Source organism: Ochlerotatus camptorhynchus, unplaced genomic scaffold, assembly GCF_037179485.1.
Source record: "Ochlerotatus camptorhynchus isolate MF236.1 unplaced genomic scaffold, CSIRO-AGI_Acam_v1.1 ptg000111l, whole genome shotgun sequence".
In the NCBI taxonomy this organism is placed as follows: domain Eukaryota; kingdom Metazoa; phylum Arthropoda; class Insecta; order Diptera; family Culicidae; genus Ochlerotatus; species Ochlerotatus camptorhynchus.
In genome coordinates, this window is record NW_027040601.1 from 1,153,903 (window position 1) to 1,169,821 (window position 15,919).

Here is a 15,919-nt window from a genome sequence, read left to right on the forward strand (position 1 = left end):
CGACACCTGTGGAAGAATAAAATGTAACCATCTTCCCAATTCACCATCATTCCATTTTTGTTGCCAACTGATGAGGACTTGCTGGCGAGCAATGGAGAAAAATTCGTTGAAGGCGATTTGTCGCTCAAAAATATCGCCTTCCATAGCGCCCACCTTAGCCAATGAGTCCGCTTTCTCATTACCCGGAATTGAGCAATGAGATGGGACCCATGCTAAGGTGATAGTATAGGAGCAGTTAGATAAAGCACTCAGTTTAGATCGTATTTCAGGCAGGAAATACGAGGAGTGCTTCATCAGCCTCATTGAACGAATAGCCTCCAATGAGCTAAGACTATCCGTAAAAATGAAATAATGGTCAGAAGGTAGTGAGGCAATTCGCTCTACTGCGTAAAATATAGCTGCGAGTTCCGCAACGTATACGGAGCATGGTTTCTGCAGTTTATAGGAGGCGCTATGAAATTGATTAAATACACCAAATCCAGTGGAAGCATTTATGGTTGACCCATCTGTGAAAAATCTTTTATCGTTACTTACATGGTGGTACTTGATTGCAAAAATTGAGGGAACAACCATCGACCGATGGTGATCTGGTATTCCATGGATTTCTTGCATCATGGTCAGATCAAAATTTACAGAGGAACTATAGAAGGCTTGGAAGCAATCACGATTGGAGATTAATGCAGAAGGACCAACCTCCAGCGTCATGTACTCATAGTACAAACTCATGAATCTTGTTTGAGGATTTTGGTCGAGCAGCTTCTCAAAGTGTTCTATTACCAAAGGATTCAATACTTCACAACGGATGAGGAACCGGAAAGACAGCTCAGCGAAACGATCTGTCAGTGGGAGAACACCCGCGAGTACTTCGAGGCTCATCGTATGAGTCGAGTGCATGCAGCCTAGCGCAATACGAAGGCAACGGTATTGAATCCGTTGCAGCTTAAGAATGTGTGTTTTTGCTGCGGATTGGAAGCAAAAGCTGCCGTACTCTAAAACCGAAAGGATGGTTGTTCGGTACAACCTGATCAGATCTTCCGGGTGTGCTCCCCTCCAAGTTCCGGTAATTGTACGAAGAAAATTGATTCTTTGTTGGCATTTTTGTTTTAGATACGCAATATGTTTTCCCCATGTGCATTTGAAATCGAACCAGACACCTAAATACTTGAGAGATATACTTTGAGTGATTGTTCTACCCTTTAGTTGAAGCTGTAACTGTGCAGGATGATGCTTCATAGAAAAAACAACCAACTCAGTTTTCTCCGGAGAGAATTCGATACCCAGCTTCATAGCTCAAGTAGACAAATTGTCTAAGGTATCTTGCAATGGTCCTTGCAGGTCCGGTGCACTTGGCCCTATAACGGGCACAACCCCGTCATCTGCAAGCTGCCTTAGCGAGCAATTTTCATCAAGACAACCATCAATGTCTTTTACATAAAAATTATAAAGAAGGGGGCTTAAACATGAGCCCTGGGGGAGACCCATGTAACTAATTCGTGAAGTTGTCGAGTTTCCATGAGAAAAGCTCATATATTTCTCAGACAACAAGTTGCTCAAATAGTTGTTCATAATTGGTGAAAGCCCACTATCGTGGAGTTTATCCGAAAGGACATCGATACAAACAGAATCAAAAGCCCCCTTAATGTCCAATAAAACTGAACCCATTTGCTGTTTTTGCGCATAGGCCAGTTGAATTTCAGTTGAAAGCAACGCAAGACAGTCGCTCGTTCCTTTGCCTCTCCGAAATCCAAATTGCGTATCTGAAAGTAAACCATTCGACTCGACCCATTTGTCTAGACGAAAAAGAATCATTTTCTCCAACAATTTCCGTATACAGGACAGCATCGCGATGGGACGGTACGAGTTATAATCCGACGCGGGTTTACCGGGTTTTCGAATGGCGATAACTCTTACTTGCCTCCAATCATCCGGAACAATGTTGTGCTCCAGAAATTGATTGAATAAGTTCAACAAGCGTTTCTTCGCGACGTCTGGGAGATTTTTGAACAAGTTGAACTTGATTCTATCCATTCCTGGAGCTGAGTTGTTACATGAGAGGAGAGCAAGTGAGAATTCCACCATCGAAAACGGAGAATCTATTTCGTTACTACCCGACGGACTATCACGAACGTTGGTTTGAACCGACACCGAATCCGGGCATACTTTCCGCGCGAAGCTGAATATCCAACTGTCTGAGTACTCCTTGTCTTCGTTGACCGGTGATGACGCGTTTCGCATTCTCCTGCCGACATTCCAGAGTGTTCTCATAGAAGTCTCTCTCGACAAACCATCGATGGACCGACGCCAGTAACCGCGTTTTTTGGCTTTAATCAAGCCCTTAAAAGTTTTCTCGAGGTCGGTGTACCGCTCGAAATCCTCGACCTTACCGTGTTTGCGGAAGCGTTTAAACGCGGCGGACTTCTCGCTGTTCGCGTCGGTGCACTCCTTATCCCACCATGGAGTGAGAGGTCGTTTGCGAACGAAAACACCCGGAACGCGTTTCGTCTGTGCTTGAAGAGCGCAGTCAACGATAAGTCGCGATAAAAAGGAGTACTCATCCAGCGGAGGGAGTATCTCAACCGAATCAGTACCACCGAGAACCGCGGACGCAAATTTTTGACAGTCGATGTTTTTCGTGAGGTCGTACACGATGTCAACCGAGCGAGTGGAAGATGAACCATTGGTAATAGAAATTTTGATTGGCAAGTGGTCGCTACCGTAGGGATCTTGAATTCCTCTCACGAGCAATCCAACGATAGTGAACTTGAACTGACGGAGTGGTCTAATTTACTTTCTCTTGCTGGAGGTTTGGCCACTCGTGTTACTTCCCCAGTGTTTAGAATTGTCATATTGAAGTTATCGCAAAGGTCGTATATCAGGGTTGAGCGGTTGTCATCGTACAGTTCCCCCCAGCCTGTACCGTGGAAGGTAAAATCTCCTAATATCAACCGAGGCTCAGATAAAGCTGAGCAGATATCTGAGAGACCTTGGCGAGAAATCGCAGTTCTTGGAGGAAGATATACTGAGGCAATACTGAGGCTTTTACCTCGAATATTTACCTGACATGCGACAACTTCAATGCCTGTCACGGAAAGAAGATCGATTCTATGAAAGGAATGGAGCTTATTAATCCCGAGAAGCACCCCTCCATACGAATCTGCTCGATCAAGGCGAATAATGTTAAAATCGTGGAAAGGGAGATCGGTGTCTGAAGAAAGCCATGTTTCACAAAGAGCAAATGCATCACAAAGTGAGTTGTGAACTAAAAATTTGAATGTGTCAAGTTTCGGTATAAGACTTCTACAGTTCCACTGAAGCACAGAGATCATATCCCCGACCTCATTCGGAAAATTATCCATCAAAGGATATGATCGATGCAGGGAAGGACCACCTAGAAGCTAGTTGCTTCAAAAGAGTTTTCACGAATGGATGCACTAAATTAATAATGTTCCGAGTTGAGTCAGAGACGTTGAATATATTGAAGATGCTCTCCACAATTCCAGAAAACGTGAACATGGCAACATGTTCTTGCTAATTATTCAGCTGTTTTTCTGGCTGAAAAACTGGGATATCTGGGGTTTTAGATGATCCCGGAAGTGGCGGAAAGTCCTTGTTAAAATTACAAGATTTAAATCCCGGTGGTGGGGATTTCGGTACATTTCCGCTACCTCTTAAATTTGTCAAGGTAGGTTGAGAGTCCATACGAGAGGTCTTACGCGGATTTTGAGTGACGTTTTTTTTAATCGCTTTCTCGTGTTGCCTTTAAAGACAAAGGGACTACCTTCACCAACCTCTGAGTCAGAGCCCTGATCATCATCTGGCAAAATGGAGTATGTGTTTTTGGTTTTTGGGGTGGTTTGGGAAGATGAAGCGGTGTTTTTTAAGAGTTCTGCAAGTGACCTCTTGGAGCGAACTTGCAAAGACCGCTTAAGTTTTTCTCCCTGCTGTTTGTACTTCGGGCAATCAACCAAAGCATGCAGAGTATCCTTGCAGTAAACACATTTTGGGGTAGCCCGGCAAGGACCATCTGCCTGCAGCTCGCCGCATTGATCGCAGCTCGGTTTGTTGGAGCAGAAGTCAGCGGTGTGACCAAGTTGCTTGCATTTTGAGCAGTTCATTACCCGCGGTACAAACAAGCGTACAGGCAGTCGAACCTTCCTAATTACGACGTAGTCAGGTAGCGCCGATCCTGAAAAGGTCACACAGAACGAGTCTGACAGAGAGTACGTTTTTTTCGTGCCAATGAGAGACACTGATTGCATTTGGATGCAATCCAGAATCTTCACTTTCGGAAGGGCACGGTTTTTAAAAATACCGAAGAATTCGGCATGAAAGAAATCTTCGCAAGTTAGACTCGCTTCGGTGACCACTCCTTCGATTTCTACGTCGCAACTGGGGATGTAGACTCGATATTCCATCGTAAAAAGCTCATAGGCAACAATCCGGTTTGCCTGTTTCAGGTCATCAACGGTAACGCGCAGTTTGTTTGGCGTCACCTTAAATATATCGGTTACGGCCGAAAAATGTTTTGTCAGATCCTTCGAAATCCGAGAAATATTCAAAGGTTTTTGTTTGGGCCGGAAAAAAACAACCCACGGACCTTTTGAGCCGCTTGGGTAAGCTTTATGGCGGGGGGTCGCAGACATTTTTAAGGGAACGGTTGGAGTAGGGGGAACAGGTGGACGAGGGAGCGATGGTGGAGAAGGGGGGGGCAGGGGGTGAAGGAGGTTGTTGTTTAGACATCACCTTTGGGTAAGCTCCAGTGCTCGTTTTGGGGTCCGAAGTAGAGTCCCCTAAGGTATCCATTTTCTCTTCAGTGAGAAGCAGATTTTCGAATGATGGAGATTCAACAGACTCATCATCGGAGATATCTGCTAGCGAAATACCCCCGCCATCATTTGTTTCATCCATTGCGGGGTCTTAAGTACCTCCGCAACAGATTTCGACATAAACAAGAAAAAAAAAACAAAAAAAAAAATAAAAAATAAAATAATAATAAAAAAAAATATATAAGAAAAAAAACTTATCCAGAAATATAACGGTAAAAATAATACTTAATCCAACAAAGCAAAAAAAATGTGCCAGGAAAGTTAATCAACACTATAGGGAGATTAATCAGACTGCAAAAAAACAGTAAGTGAAAAAAAAGAAAAAAAATTAAAACTTTTTCAGGAAAAACAAAAAGGTGTCAGAAAAGTTAATCAACACTATAAGGAGATTAATCAGATAGCAAAAAAAAAACCGAAGTGAAAAAGAAAAGAAGGAAAACTTTTTCAGGAAAAAAACAAAAAGGTGTCAGAAAAGTTAATCAACGCTGTATGGAGATTAATCAGGTTGCGGAGAACGGAAGATAACCGTTTGTTACTTAACTCTCCACACAAGCGCACGGAGTGTGGCTGATGACGATGATCTATCCTGATGTGAGAATGATGGTGATGATCGTTCTATTGTTGCCCTCGAGTGTTTGCAACAAAGCACCGGCTGGCTCGCCGGCTGGTGAACTCGATGACCTTGATGTTGCAGTGGCGTGATGCGATGAAATTTGTTGGCTAAAGATGAACAGCTCATCTGCCGGACTCGGCCGGAAATGACTGCTTCCTTTCTCGAACGGTTGTGCGGCAAATGCAATTCCGCGATGCTCACTACACTTGTGTATACTATAACACCACTCAGTGTGAAAGCGGATTGAAAAAAAACCTCAATAGGGAAAAAAACTAGTACTGATAACGGAGTGCAAGCAACACTAGACCGAAACAGTCGAACGTTCGATGCGGAATGCATGATCCAAATTCATGGGTTTAACTTTTAATCAAAAAAAAAAAATGAAAAAAGAATAAAATAAATCGTCAGACTGGATTCGAACAAAGAACCTTAAGATCATTAAACCCATTCATTGACCTTTTTTTTATTATTTTCACTTAAACGCTCTTGGGTCATTCGTGACTTTTCCGGGGGTAAGATTTGAACTCGTGACTTTGGCGTGAAAGTATGGATGCTAACCAATACGCCGGGGTCGCCCCCTCTTTGAATAAGGCTTGTACTCGAAAAAAAATGCACCATTTTTATCCGTGTGTAACTTTTTTATCCGTGGGTAAAAATTGATGAAAATCTGGGTATAACTAGTTTGGAGTGAATTGTTTACATGTGCAAAATTTCATAACAATAGGTTCAGTGGTTATTGAGATGTCATCGAAACAAGAAGACAATCGCCGGAGAATTTTGCGCGCCGTCATGGAAAATCCGACTGCGACCATGAGATGGATCGGAAGACAAATGGGAATCACCCATACAACTGTGTCTCTGGTGGTAAAATCGTTTAAGGAGTCCCAGACGACCGAGCGGTGGGCTGGAAGTGGAAGAAAATCGAAGACAGCTGACTTTGTGAAGGCCCGAAAGGTGTTGGATTATTTCAAGCGTAATCCGAACCTTTCGATTCGCGACGCGGCTCTGAAGGCAAAGCGTTCCGCCTGGTTCGTTCAGTAAACCATGAAACGAGCTGGGCTTGATCAACAAAACACGGCGGCCAAATCCCGCGCAAGGAAGCTGTATCGAGAGTGGTTAACGAAACCGATGTGTGTGGTTATGGATGACGAAACCTACATCAAGGCAGACGCAAAGCAGATACCGGGGCTGGAGTTCTACGTTGCCAAATCACGGTTTGATGTTCCGGAAGACATAAGGAAGAAGAAAGTGGACAAATTCGCCAAAAAATACTTGCTCTGGCAGGCCAAATTTACCAGAGATTCGTCCGGTGGAAAGATTTTGGGCCATAATGAAGGTCAAAGTTCGAAAATCGTCCAAGGTGTTTAAGAACGAGCTGAAGTTGAAGAAAGAATGGATGAAAGTGACCAAAAATGTCGACTCCACCATTGCACAAAATTAATGAGGGGTCTTAAGGGAAAGGTGCGGGCATTCAGCAATGGAAAGGAAATTGAATAAAATAATTATGCCGAAACATAATCCATATGTATTAGTTCATTCCCTGAAAGTTTCAAGGAAATCCGACTTAAAAAAAAATTTGGCGAACACTTTTGTCTGGTGAATTTTTTTTATTCGAGTACAGGCCTTACTAGACTATCCCCAACTAACAATTTTAATAAACACTTTACTCATTTCATTTATACAGCCTCAAGCTGTATTCAAACGTTATACGATATGCGGTAACCTTTACTCAACCTCTATACAAGCAAATCTGGCGAACTTAGTCAGCTACTTATGGCTGTTGGGACGGTTGGAACAAGCTCTTATTGCATTTCCATTTACGCTTTTATACAGCTGTTATCCTGCTTTTTAGTTGTGTGCGAACTTGAAAGGCGCTTATTCAAGCTTTTACCGATTATCCAATAATCACTACACAGCTTTCTCTTGAAGCCGGGCTAAATATTATTCACGCTTTTTTGTTGGAGGAATCGATTTAGTTTATTTTGCTGTGAGAATCAAATTAATCGAAATTAATTATAAAGCACACCCACCAAATTATTTTCCCTGCACCGGAGAACCTGGAATTGAACTCGAGGCGACCGTATTGGCAAACCTTGACACTACCAACTTTGCTACGCCAACACTTTGAACTGACGTAAAAAATATACATGGCTTTCTATAATAATACCGTTGAGTAGAGGCTCTATAATAGTGCACATGAATCACTTTTCTCGGCTAGTTAATTCAGCTTTGTAAAGCAGCAGAGTAAAAGCAGGAAAATTGCACACATCTAAAAATAAACCTAGCTGACTGTAAAAATGCTTCCAAAGTAGCGATAACACAGTTTATTAGCTGAGTACAGTTTGTTTAGTTGTTGAAAAAGCACTTTTGATGTTTATGTTATTCAGCAAGAGTGGTTGGTTGTATAGAAGCCATCAAATGAGTAACATATTCATTTTGTTAGCTTTGTTTTGCAGCTACAAGTTGAAAGTTGATTGATATTTGCATAGAAGTTGGCTGCTGTTTTTCAGTGCGACGGACAAATTGAATAATGGTTGTGAAAAAGTTGAGTACTCGCTCTACAAAACTATTTTGCTAGCTACTGCTTGTAGCTGTATCTGCAGCTTTTTCAGCTACTTTACAGCATAATGCTGGAAAAGTTGGTTTCTAAAGCTGAAAATGTTAGTTGGGTCAGTACTTGTATAAGATGGAAGACAAAAGGCGTATAAAATATATCTATGTAGTGCGGTTTATGAACCCGGTTTGCCAAGTACGTGTAACGCTTATAGCGGTCTTGATTCCACTGCATTATGAAACCATATGAATTTCCATGACGAAATCATGAATCATTGTTACGATTTCATGGGATGGCAAGTTTTTTCATGTCATGATTTTTTATTCATGAAAATGGAATCGGATTTGTTTGCGTGTAACCTATAAACGAGCCAACTACTAGCTGATTAACTTTGGATTTTTATGTTTTGATTTTTACATCGATTTCCTTCACTCACCGTCTACCGGGTTGCAAAAATCAACGGACTGCTCCCGTGCGTCATTTTGCGACAGGGATTGCGTTGCCTGCCCTGCGGTTTAGGCCGCAGCAATGACTATCTACTATCGAACGGAACAGAAAGGGAACCGATTGGACATGTGGCCGGCCAGTCGAAACGGGAAAACCCGTGACAGGTGGCTCTGTGAAAATTAAGATTCATCAGGAAAAGGGTTAATTCCTGAAAGAGATCCTCGATTTTTTTTCAAAATTGCAAACAATTATGATTATAGAGGAAGTATGTTATCACCATATGGGAAATATGTTATCAGCGGGTGATCATAAAATGGCCCTCTGGATATCCGAAATCATTGGAAAATTCATCAATTCCTGCAAGTAGAGCAAGAGATCCGTGATTTTTTGCTAAATTGCATACAATTATGAGCATAAAGGATATATGCCATCACCAAAATGACTCTGCTACTGGGTGGTCAATTCCTGACAGTAGACCAGAGCCCTAGGACCACTTCCCGAAAATAATCCCTTTTCCGGAAAGTCTAAATATATAGATGACTGTTTCTTAGCCAACCGGTAGCAGAATTGGTATGGTAATGGCATCCTTCGACTAAACTCAAAGTTGCTTGCAGTAAAACAAAATGCGGGTCTTTATTAACACATAAAGGCTGACTAAAAGTAAAATGGTACGCACAAAAAGACCCGTAAGTCGTGATTCAATACGCTAAAAAAGTTCATTAATGGTTGCTTTACAGTACATTTATTAAAACTTCAAAGTTACAGCATTAGATGGCTACATTTCTCCTGTTCGAACGAAATCTCGAACCTTCCTCTTGATGGAGCCGATCAGCGCCCGCACAGTGGAAACGGACACGGAATCAGCGCATTTCTTCCATTTTGCCCGTATTTGCTGGATGTTCTTGACTGCCCCGCCGCTTCGTCGAAGTTGCAGCTTTAAAATTGCTCAGTATTTTTCGATTGGTCGAAATTCCAGGCAATTTGGAGGATTCATTAGCTTGGGGACAAAATCGATCTTGTTGGCAGCATACTACTCCAGAACCACCTTGGAGTAGTGGCAGCTGGCCAAATCGGGCCAAAAGATGACTTTGCCCCTATGCTTGCGGATGAACGACAATGCACGCTTTTTCAGGCATTCTTCGATGTAAACTTGGGAAGTCATCGTCGAGGATGTGACGAATGGTTCCGTTTTCAAGTCACAACTGCAAATCGCTTGCCAAATCATGGAGTTCTTCGCAAACTTGTCGGCAAACACGAACTTGAATCTTACCGGCACATCTCCACGTCCAGTCGTGATTTAAACGTTTGTCCGGGAAGCTGCTTAAAGTCGAGTTTGGCGTATGTTTTGCCATCGATCGAAGTGCAGCCCTTGTGTTTCATACAAGAGTCTTGCACGGTCATACAAGAGCCTTGCACGCTTTTTGATCTCGGAGTCAGGCATGGAAAATCATTTACATTCATTTCATGCATTCATTTACATTCATTTGTCTCTAACTTTATTCATAAACAGCATTCCGCAAATAAAAAATGTTCAGAGCTTTAGTAGGTTTTGTTATTAGCTACAACTTTTGCCCATAACTCAATCTGTATCTCTTCTGCATCAAGAATTAGAGCAGGCAGAACTTGTTACTGTTTTTCAGTGAATGTAAAATACATTCACGGAAAAACAGTAGTGGCTTCTGTTCGCTCTGGTTCGTCATGCATAAGAGATACGGATTTGAGTTGTTAAAAAAAGTTGTAGGTAATAGCAAAACTTTTAAAAGTTCGATGCATCATTTTAAGGAATTCTGTCGATGAAAAAAGTTAGGGGTAAATGAATGTAAATGAATGCACGAAATGAATGCAAATGATTTCCCATGCCTGCTCGGAGTTCTGCTTCATATGCCGATTCTGGCTTTGTACGACTTGTATCCTTCCCTGGCAAGGATGTTCTGCACCGTTTGAAAGTTGACGTTGTACCTTCTGGCCACATCTCGAATCGAAAGACCAGGGTTGGCTTTAACGCACCTCAACACCTTACTGACGATCCCTGGTTCCAGTTTTGACGTAGGACTACGTCTTTCGGGAAGATGGGGGTACACTTTATGAAAACCGAAAAATGAAACCTGGACCAATTTCTCTCATTTTATCACCAATCGATAATCTACGCATCGATAACAATGCTTTTGACTGTTGATTTTCAAATTGAAACTAATAACAAATAAAGTATGCAATATTATTTATTTAATTTGATAAAACAGAGGACAGTAGCAGTCCTCATTGAAGTGGTAAATTATTCGATAAAACATTACAGCAACTTCAATTTGCAAAATAAAAGTTTTATCTTCCCAGCTGTAATTTGAACCAGTAACCAGTAAACAAATATATAAATATATTTTTAAGAATAATTTGAATTTCAATTCCCGATATTTAACTGTCATCGCCTTTTCTATAAGGTGATCGAAATATCGGAAGAAGTGTGCTGTACACCAAATCAAATGCATGAGTCATGTAACAAAAAGTGTGTTGGTGAGTTCTTTGGCGTTAATGTTCCCGAAAAGTTCACTATTTTGCTATAAGCAAATTCAAAACAAATTTATTGATAGATTTGGGCAAATTTTGACCTGCTGGCCACCACAACTTTCCACAAAAGAGTTGAGTTATTCTATTTTCTATATTCCAAAATAATATCCGAAAAAACAAACTAGAAAATCGAACAAAAATTTCGCAGTCCTTCGTCAACAATGCGGTTGTGGCTTGTACACCACCCTTCAACTTTTTTCGTAGGTCCGCTGATTCCTTTCCACACTCAGGGTTTCCTTGTAGGTTTTGAGCACTCGACAAACTGTTGTTTTCGGCATCTTTAGCACTTAAGCCAGTTTGGAATCGGACTACTCCGGATTTTCTAGGTATTTGCGTAAAATATGTTTTTTTCTTTCGAGTTGAGTATTGGCAAGGATAATGCATGAAACAGCTTCGAAAACATGGAAAGACAGACTTATAGCAGATAATTTTGGTGAGATCTTTCTTTTTGTATTAATTTAATTTTGTTTACATTTTCACATATTGCCGAATAGAGATTCCTAAATACATTCCATTTCCTACTAACACAAATGTTCCCTCCCGTTGCATCTATGAAGGTAGTATGGGTTCCCTGCACTTTCTTAAGTAGATGTTGAACTAATTCTCCTTCCTATCCCTTGCGATTGTAAGGATGTGGCCAGGTGTATAATGCGATGCTTGATTTGTATATTTTAATGCGTGGGAAAAACCACTAGTCCCAACTGTTTTTTTTTTTCACGGCAACACACGATATTTTCTACAAAATGTATTGGTTGACCATTATATAGCCGATTTGTGCAATCGCATGTGCTATGCTAATATATTTTCTTTTTTCGTGTTCCATTTTCCTTTATTTCTGAACGCGATCGACTACTTTGATCAAACTTGCACCAGTTGCTCTCTATAGAAGTGTAAACAAACCACTGTCAAAGATTTCCGATTCCCAGCATTAGACGCGTGCTAGCGGCACGCGAGGGGCGTACCAATTTACTTTTAGTCAATATAAATATTCATTTAATTTATAGGTAGTTAATAATTCAGCTGCAAACACATTCCTTGATTTGTGTGCCATTCTGGAAGCTAGATGAGAACTTTCTTTATCAAACTATGTGGCAGAAATAGCACAAAATCTGTTTATAAAGCTGTAGCTATCAAAAGAGAACGTCGATGAAGAGAATCGATCAAAGTCACTTACACCCCTTTCCTTTTAACCCTCTCAATTGAAATCGATTTGATTTCCGACGAACAACGATATGAATATATATGAACGCGTACATTTCAGCTTTAATTCATTGCATATCAGATCGTTAAACGTGTAGTTTTATATTTAAAAACCTGAAAGTTGAAATTTTTATATATTTTTATTTTTTGTATTTTGTATTTGTATTTAAAATAATTCATCTGACAATTGAGTCTTAATGAATAAATTAGACCTAATCCGATTTGCAAAACGTTCGGTTGGTTCATTGAACTCGAAAAACTCTTCGACAGCCGTAAATTGGTTCGTTGTTCCCAAACATGGTTCGGTGAAAACTTGGTTGCAGTAGCGTTGTATTCCGAAGAGATCTGCTCGGCACACGAAAGTTCAACATCGCAAGCAGGTCGGGGGAATCAGTTTCACCATTCAACAGCTTAGCAATAAGCAACGATTGCTGTACTTTCCGTCGTTGTTCCAGTGTGTCTAAGCCCAACAGGCGGCATCTATCAGGATACGGCGGCAAATTGTCAGGATCACTCCACGGCAAATTTCTCAGTGCCAGACGAATGAACCGTTTCTGAACCCGTTCGATCCTTAGGCACCACGTGACATGATGAGGATGCCAAACGACGGACACATTTTCCAAAATTGGACGGACAAGTGCACAGTACAATGACTTCCAACAATGTGGATCCGAAAAATCCTTCGCAACTTTGGAAATAAAGCCCAAATGTCGCGTTGCTTTCGATATGAGCGCTGAACGGTGTAAATCAAAAGTCATTTTTGTGTCTAGTTGAACCCCTAGATCAGTCACACTGGTAACTCTGGTAACTCTGAGTATCGCCGTCAATATGATAGTCAAACAAAATTGGATGTACCATGCGGTGAAACGTGATTATCTGACATTTTTCCACACTAATAGTCAGTTTGTTTCTCTGGCACCAATCGGCAAACAAAGTCAGCGAGTTTTGCAGAAGCCAACAATCTTCTTGTGTGCGCACCACAATGTACAGTTTTAAATCATCTGCTTACACCAGTTTGAATCCTTCGCCCAAAACCAAAGCAGCATCGTTGAAGAACAGAATAAACAGCAACGGTCCAAGATTACTACCTTGTGGAACTCCAGACTTGTTTGAAAACGGCGAAGATACAAAACCCTCAACCTTCACTCGAAGTACACGCTCTGTCAGGTAGGATTCCAACCAAAAAACCAATTGCATAGAAACTCCCGACGAGATAACTTGTGTAGCAGTATGTTATGATCAATTTTATCGAACGCCGCCTTCAGATCGGTATAAATTACATCGACTTGCGCTTTTTCCTCCATACTTTTTATGCACTTCGACGTAAAATTCAACAAATTGGTGGTAACCGATCGTCCGGGCATCAATCCGTGTTGATCAGTGGATATGTAGCTTTTTCCCAAGCAACACCATTTGTTTCTCAGCGAGTAACAACAACCTTAGTGTGACTAATAGACGGTCTAAATTAGGGACAATGCACCGCATATAAAACTTCATTGTACCTTAAAAAGCGCAGAAGGTGGAGTCTCTTTGCAACTTATGTTTGTGGCATAAGGTGTTGCAAATAAGGTGCATGTAACATGATATTTTTATGACACAAGTTGTAAATGAGGTTTCAACTGACTTAACTGCAATGTTTCACTGAAATATTTAAAACTGTACTGTGATGTTTTCGAATACGTAAATGACATTCAAGTTAACCACATAAACGTATTGGATATTTTTGTGAGGTGATACGAAAAAAGCATACTGATGTTTTTATTCAGACTGCAAAATCAGAGATGGCAATCGTAGAAAAAGTCATTGAATAAAAGTATGATATTAATTACTTTAAAATATTGATAACTAGTCTTTTTTTCAAACGCATCTAGTTTTATGGTAAAATTAAACATTTTGCTTCGATTAAATATATACGCCTTCAAAAACTTATAAATTGATGCTACAAATTTGCAGCTTGAAAATATGTCGAAATAAAAATTGATCTGTAAAATAAAATATTTATATTCAAACTATTGGAAAACATTACAGCTGTAATAAGTATTTCATTTTTTTTATGTTAATAGGGTGTGAAACATGAATAAATTGAAAAATAAGCTTATTATGTTTATTTCTGGTGGATTACATATGGCTGCCAGTCTTACCAACATCATTCTAATTGTGTACATTGCGGGTCAACATGTTCAGTACAACCATATTTATTTGTATGTGCGGTTGTGTTTGCGAATGTGATTAATTTTTGGTTTAATTCTAACCAATGATATGGTCAGTGGTCACTCTACATAATGTACCCAGGGACTTTTTCGGCTCTGTAAGGCAAGGCAGCGCTCTGTTGGGAGCCGATCACCGACAAGATATTTTGACAAGCTGGTAGATGCCACACCCCGTCACATCAGTGGGCAACTAAAACACATATACCAGACCCCTAGCATAGTTAATTTAAAATAAATACTTTACAAGTAACAATCAATCAAGGTCTATTATGTGATCAGCTTTTTTAAACCAAATAAGCGTTTTTTTATGCAGTACCGATAGATCCTATTAATTTTAATTTTTTATTGAACGCAAAAATGCTTAGCAACTAATTTGAAGAAGTGTTTAATGCATATATTTAAACTTAAACATATTTTTTAAATAAAATAAATGGTATTAATTTTTATCAATTTTAAAAATCAAACAATCAAGTAAATAAATAAAAAGATAAAAAATAAAAACAAATTAAAATAGCCGCAAACCCCTACGTCTGATACTAAAAAATGATAAAACTTTCATAATTTCGTCATTTTTTAACAGAATATTTCTATCTATCCATTGCAATAGAACCGCAAACGTCTCAAGTTTTGCTGAGCATTGCAGTATTTAAAAAAAATATTTTGATTCTGAAAATATTATGAACTAAAATAGTGTAAATTTTTGATTTTGGGGGTTTGAAAATCAATCGAAATTTTACCGGTTCGATTTTTTTCAGTGCGTTTTGATTTTTCTAATAGGAAACCATCCACAAATTATGTAAGGGTTTTTGAATGATCATTAAATCCCCCTCCCGTCCTTATTAGACTCTGTTAAATTTGCAGTTCGCAACCTTTCCCCCGAAAGTCTTTCTAGGATTTTAAAATGTTCAGAAGATCGTTAGATATCGATTTGGGTAAATTTTTACATGCATTTGCGCATTTAATGTATTTGGAGGTGTTTTGGCATTAAATCACTTAAGATAAAATTAGGTTTTACACCTACTAAATTTTATGAATGAAAATGTCAACCCTGCTCTCCCCCCATTCCATTACTAAATTTGTAGATGATCCCAAATGTTGGAAAAAATATGAATAATCCAAGAAAATCATTTTTTCCAAAGATTTCATAGAAAATTAGCATGTAACAATACGCTTTCAATATCGTCGAAGAAAGTTGGAATCCCAACAAAAACCGAAAGGTTGATTTTCTGCGGCTTTGAGTCCATCTTTGTGCGATGATATCTGAAAAAAATGTAGTTACCCGCCAATATTCTTTAAAAAAAATGAAAAAACTTGAGCGGTTACAGATTCCAAAGACGGTCGTTGGAGATCAGTTGTGGGACTCGTATTACTCCCGGAAACAAGAAACAAAAATTAAACTCGAAATAAATATACCAGCTAGCTGCTGCGTATCATCAATTTCTGGTCAGTACATAAATCCTTGCTTTTTTACCTCTTGGTCGATCATATTTTTTTTCCTCTGTTCGGG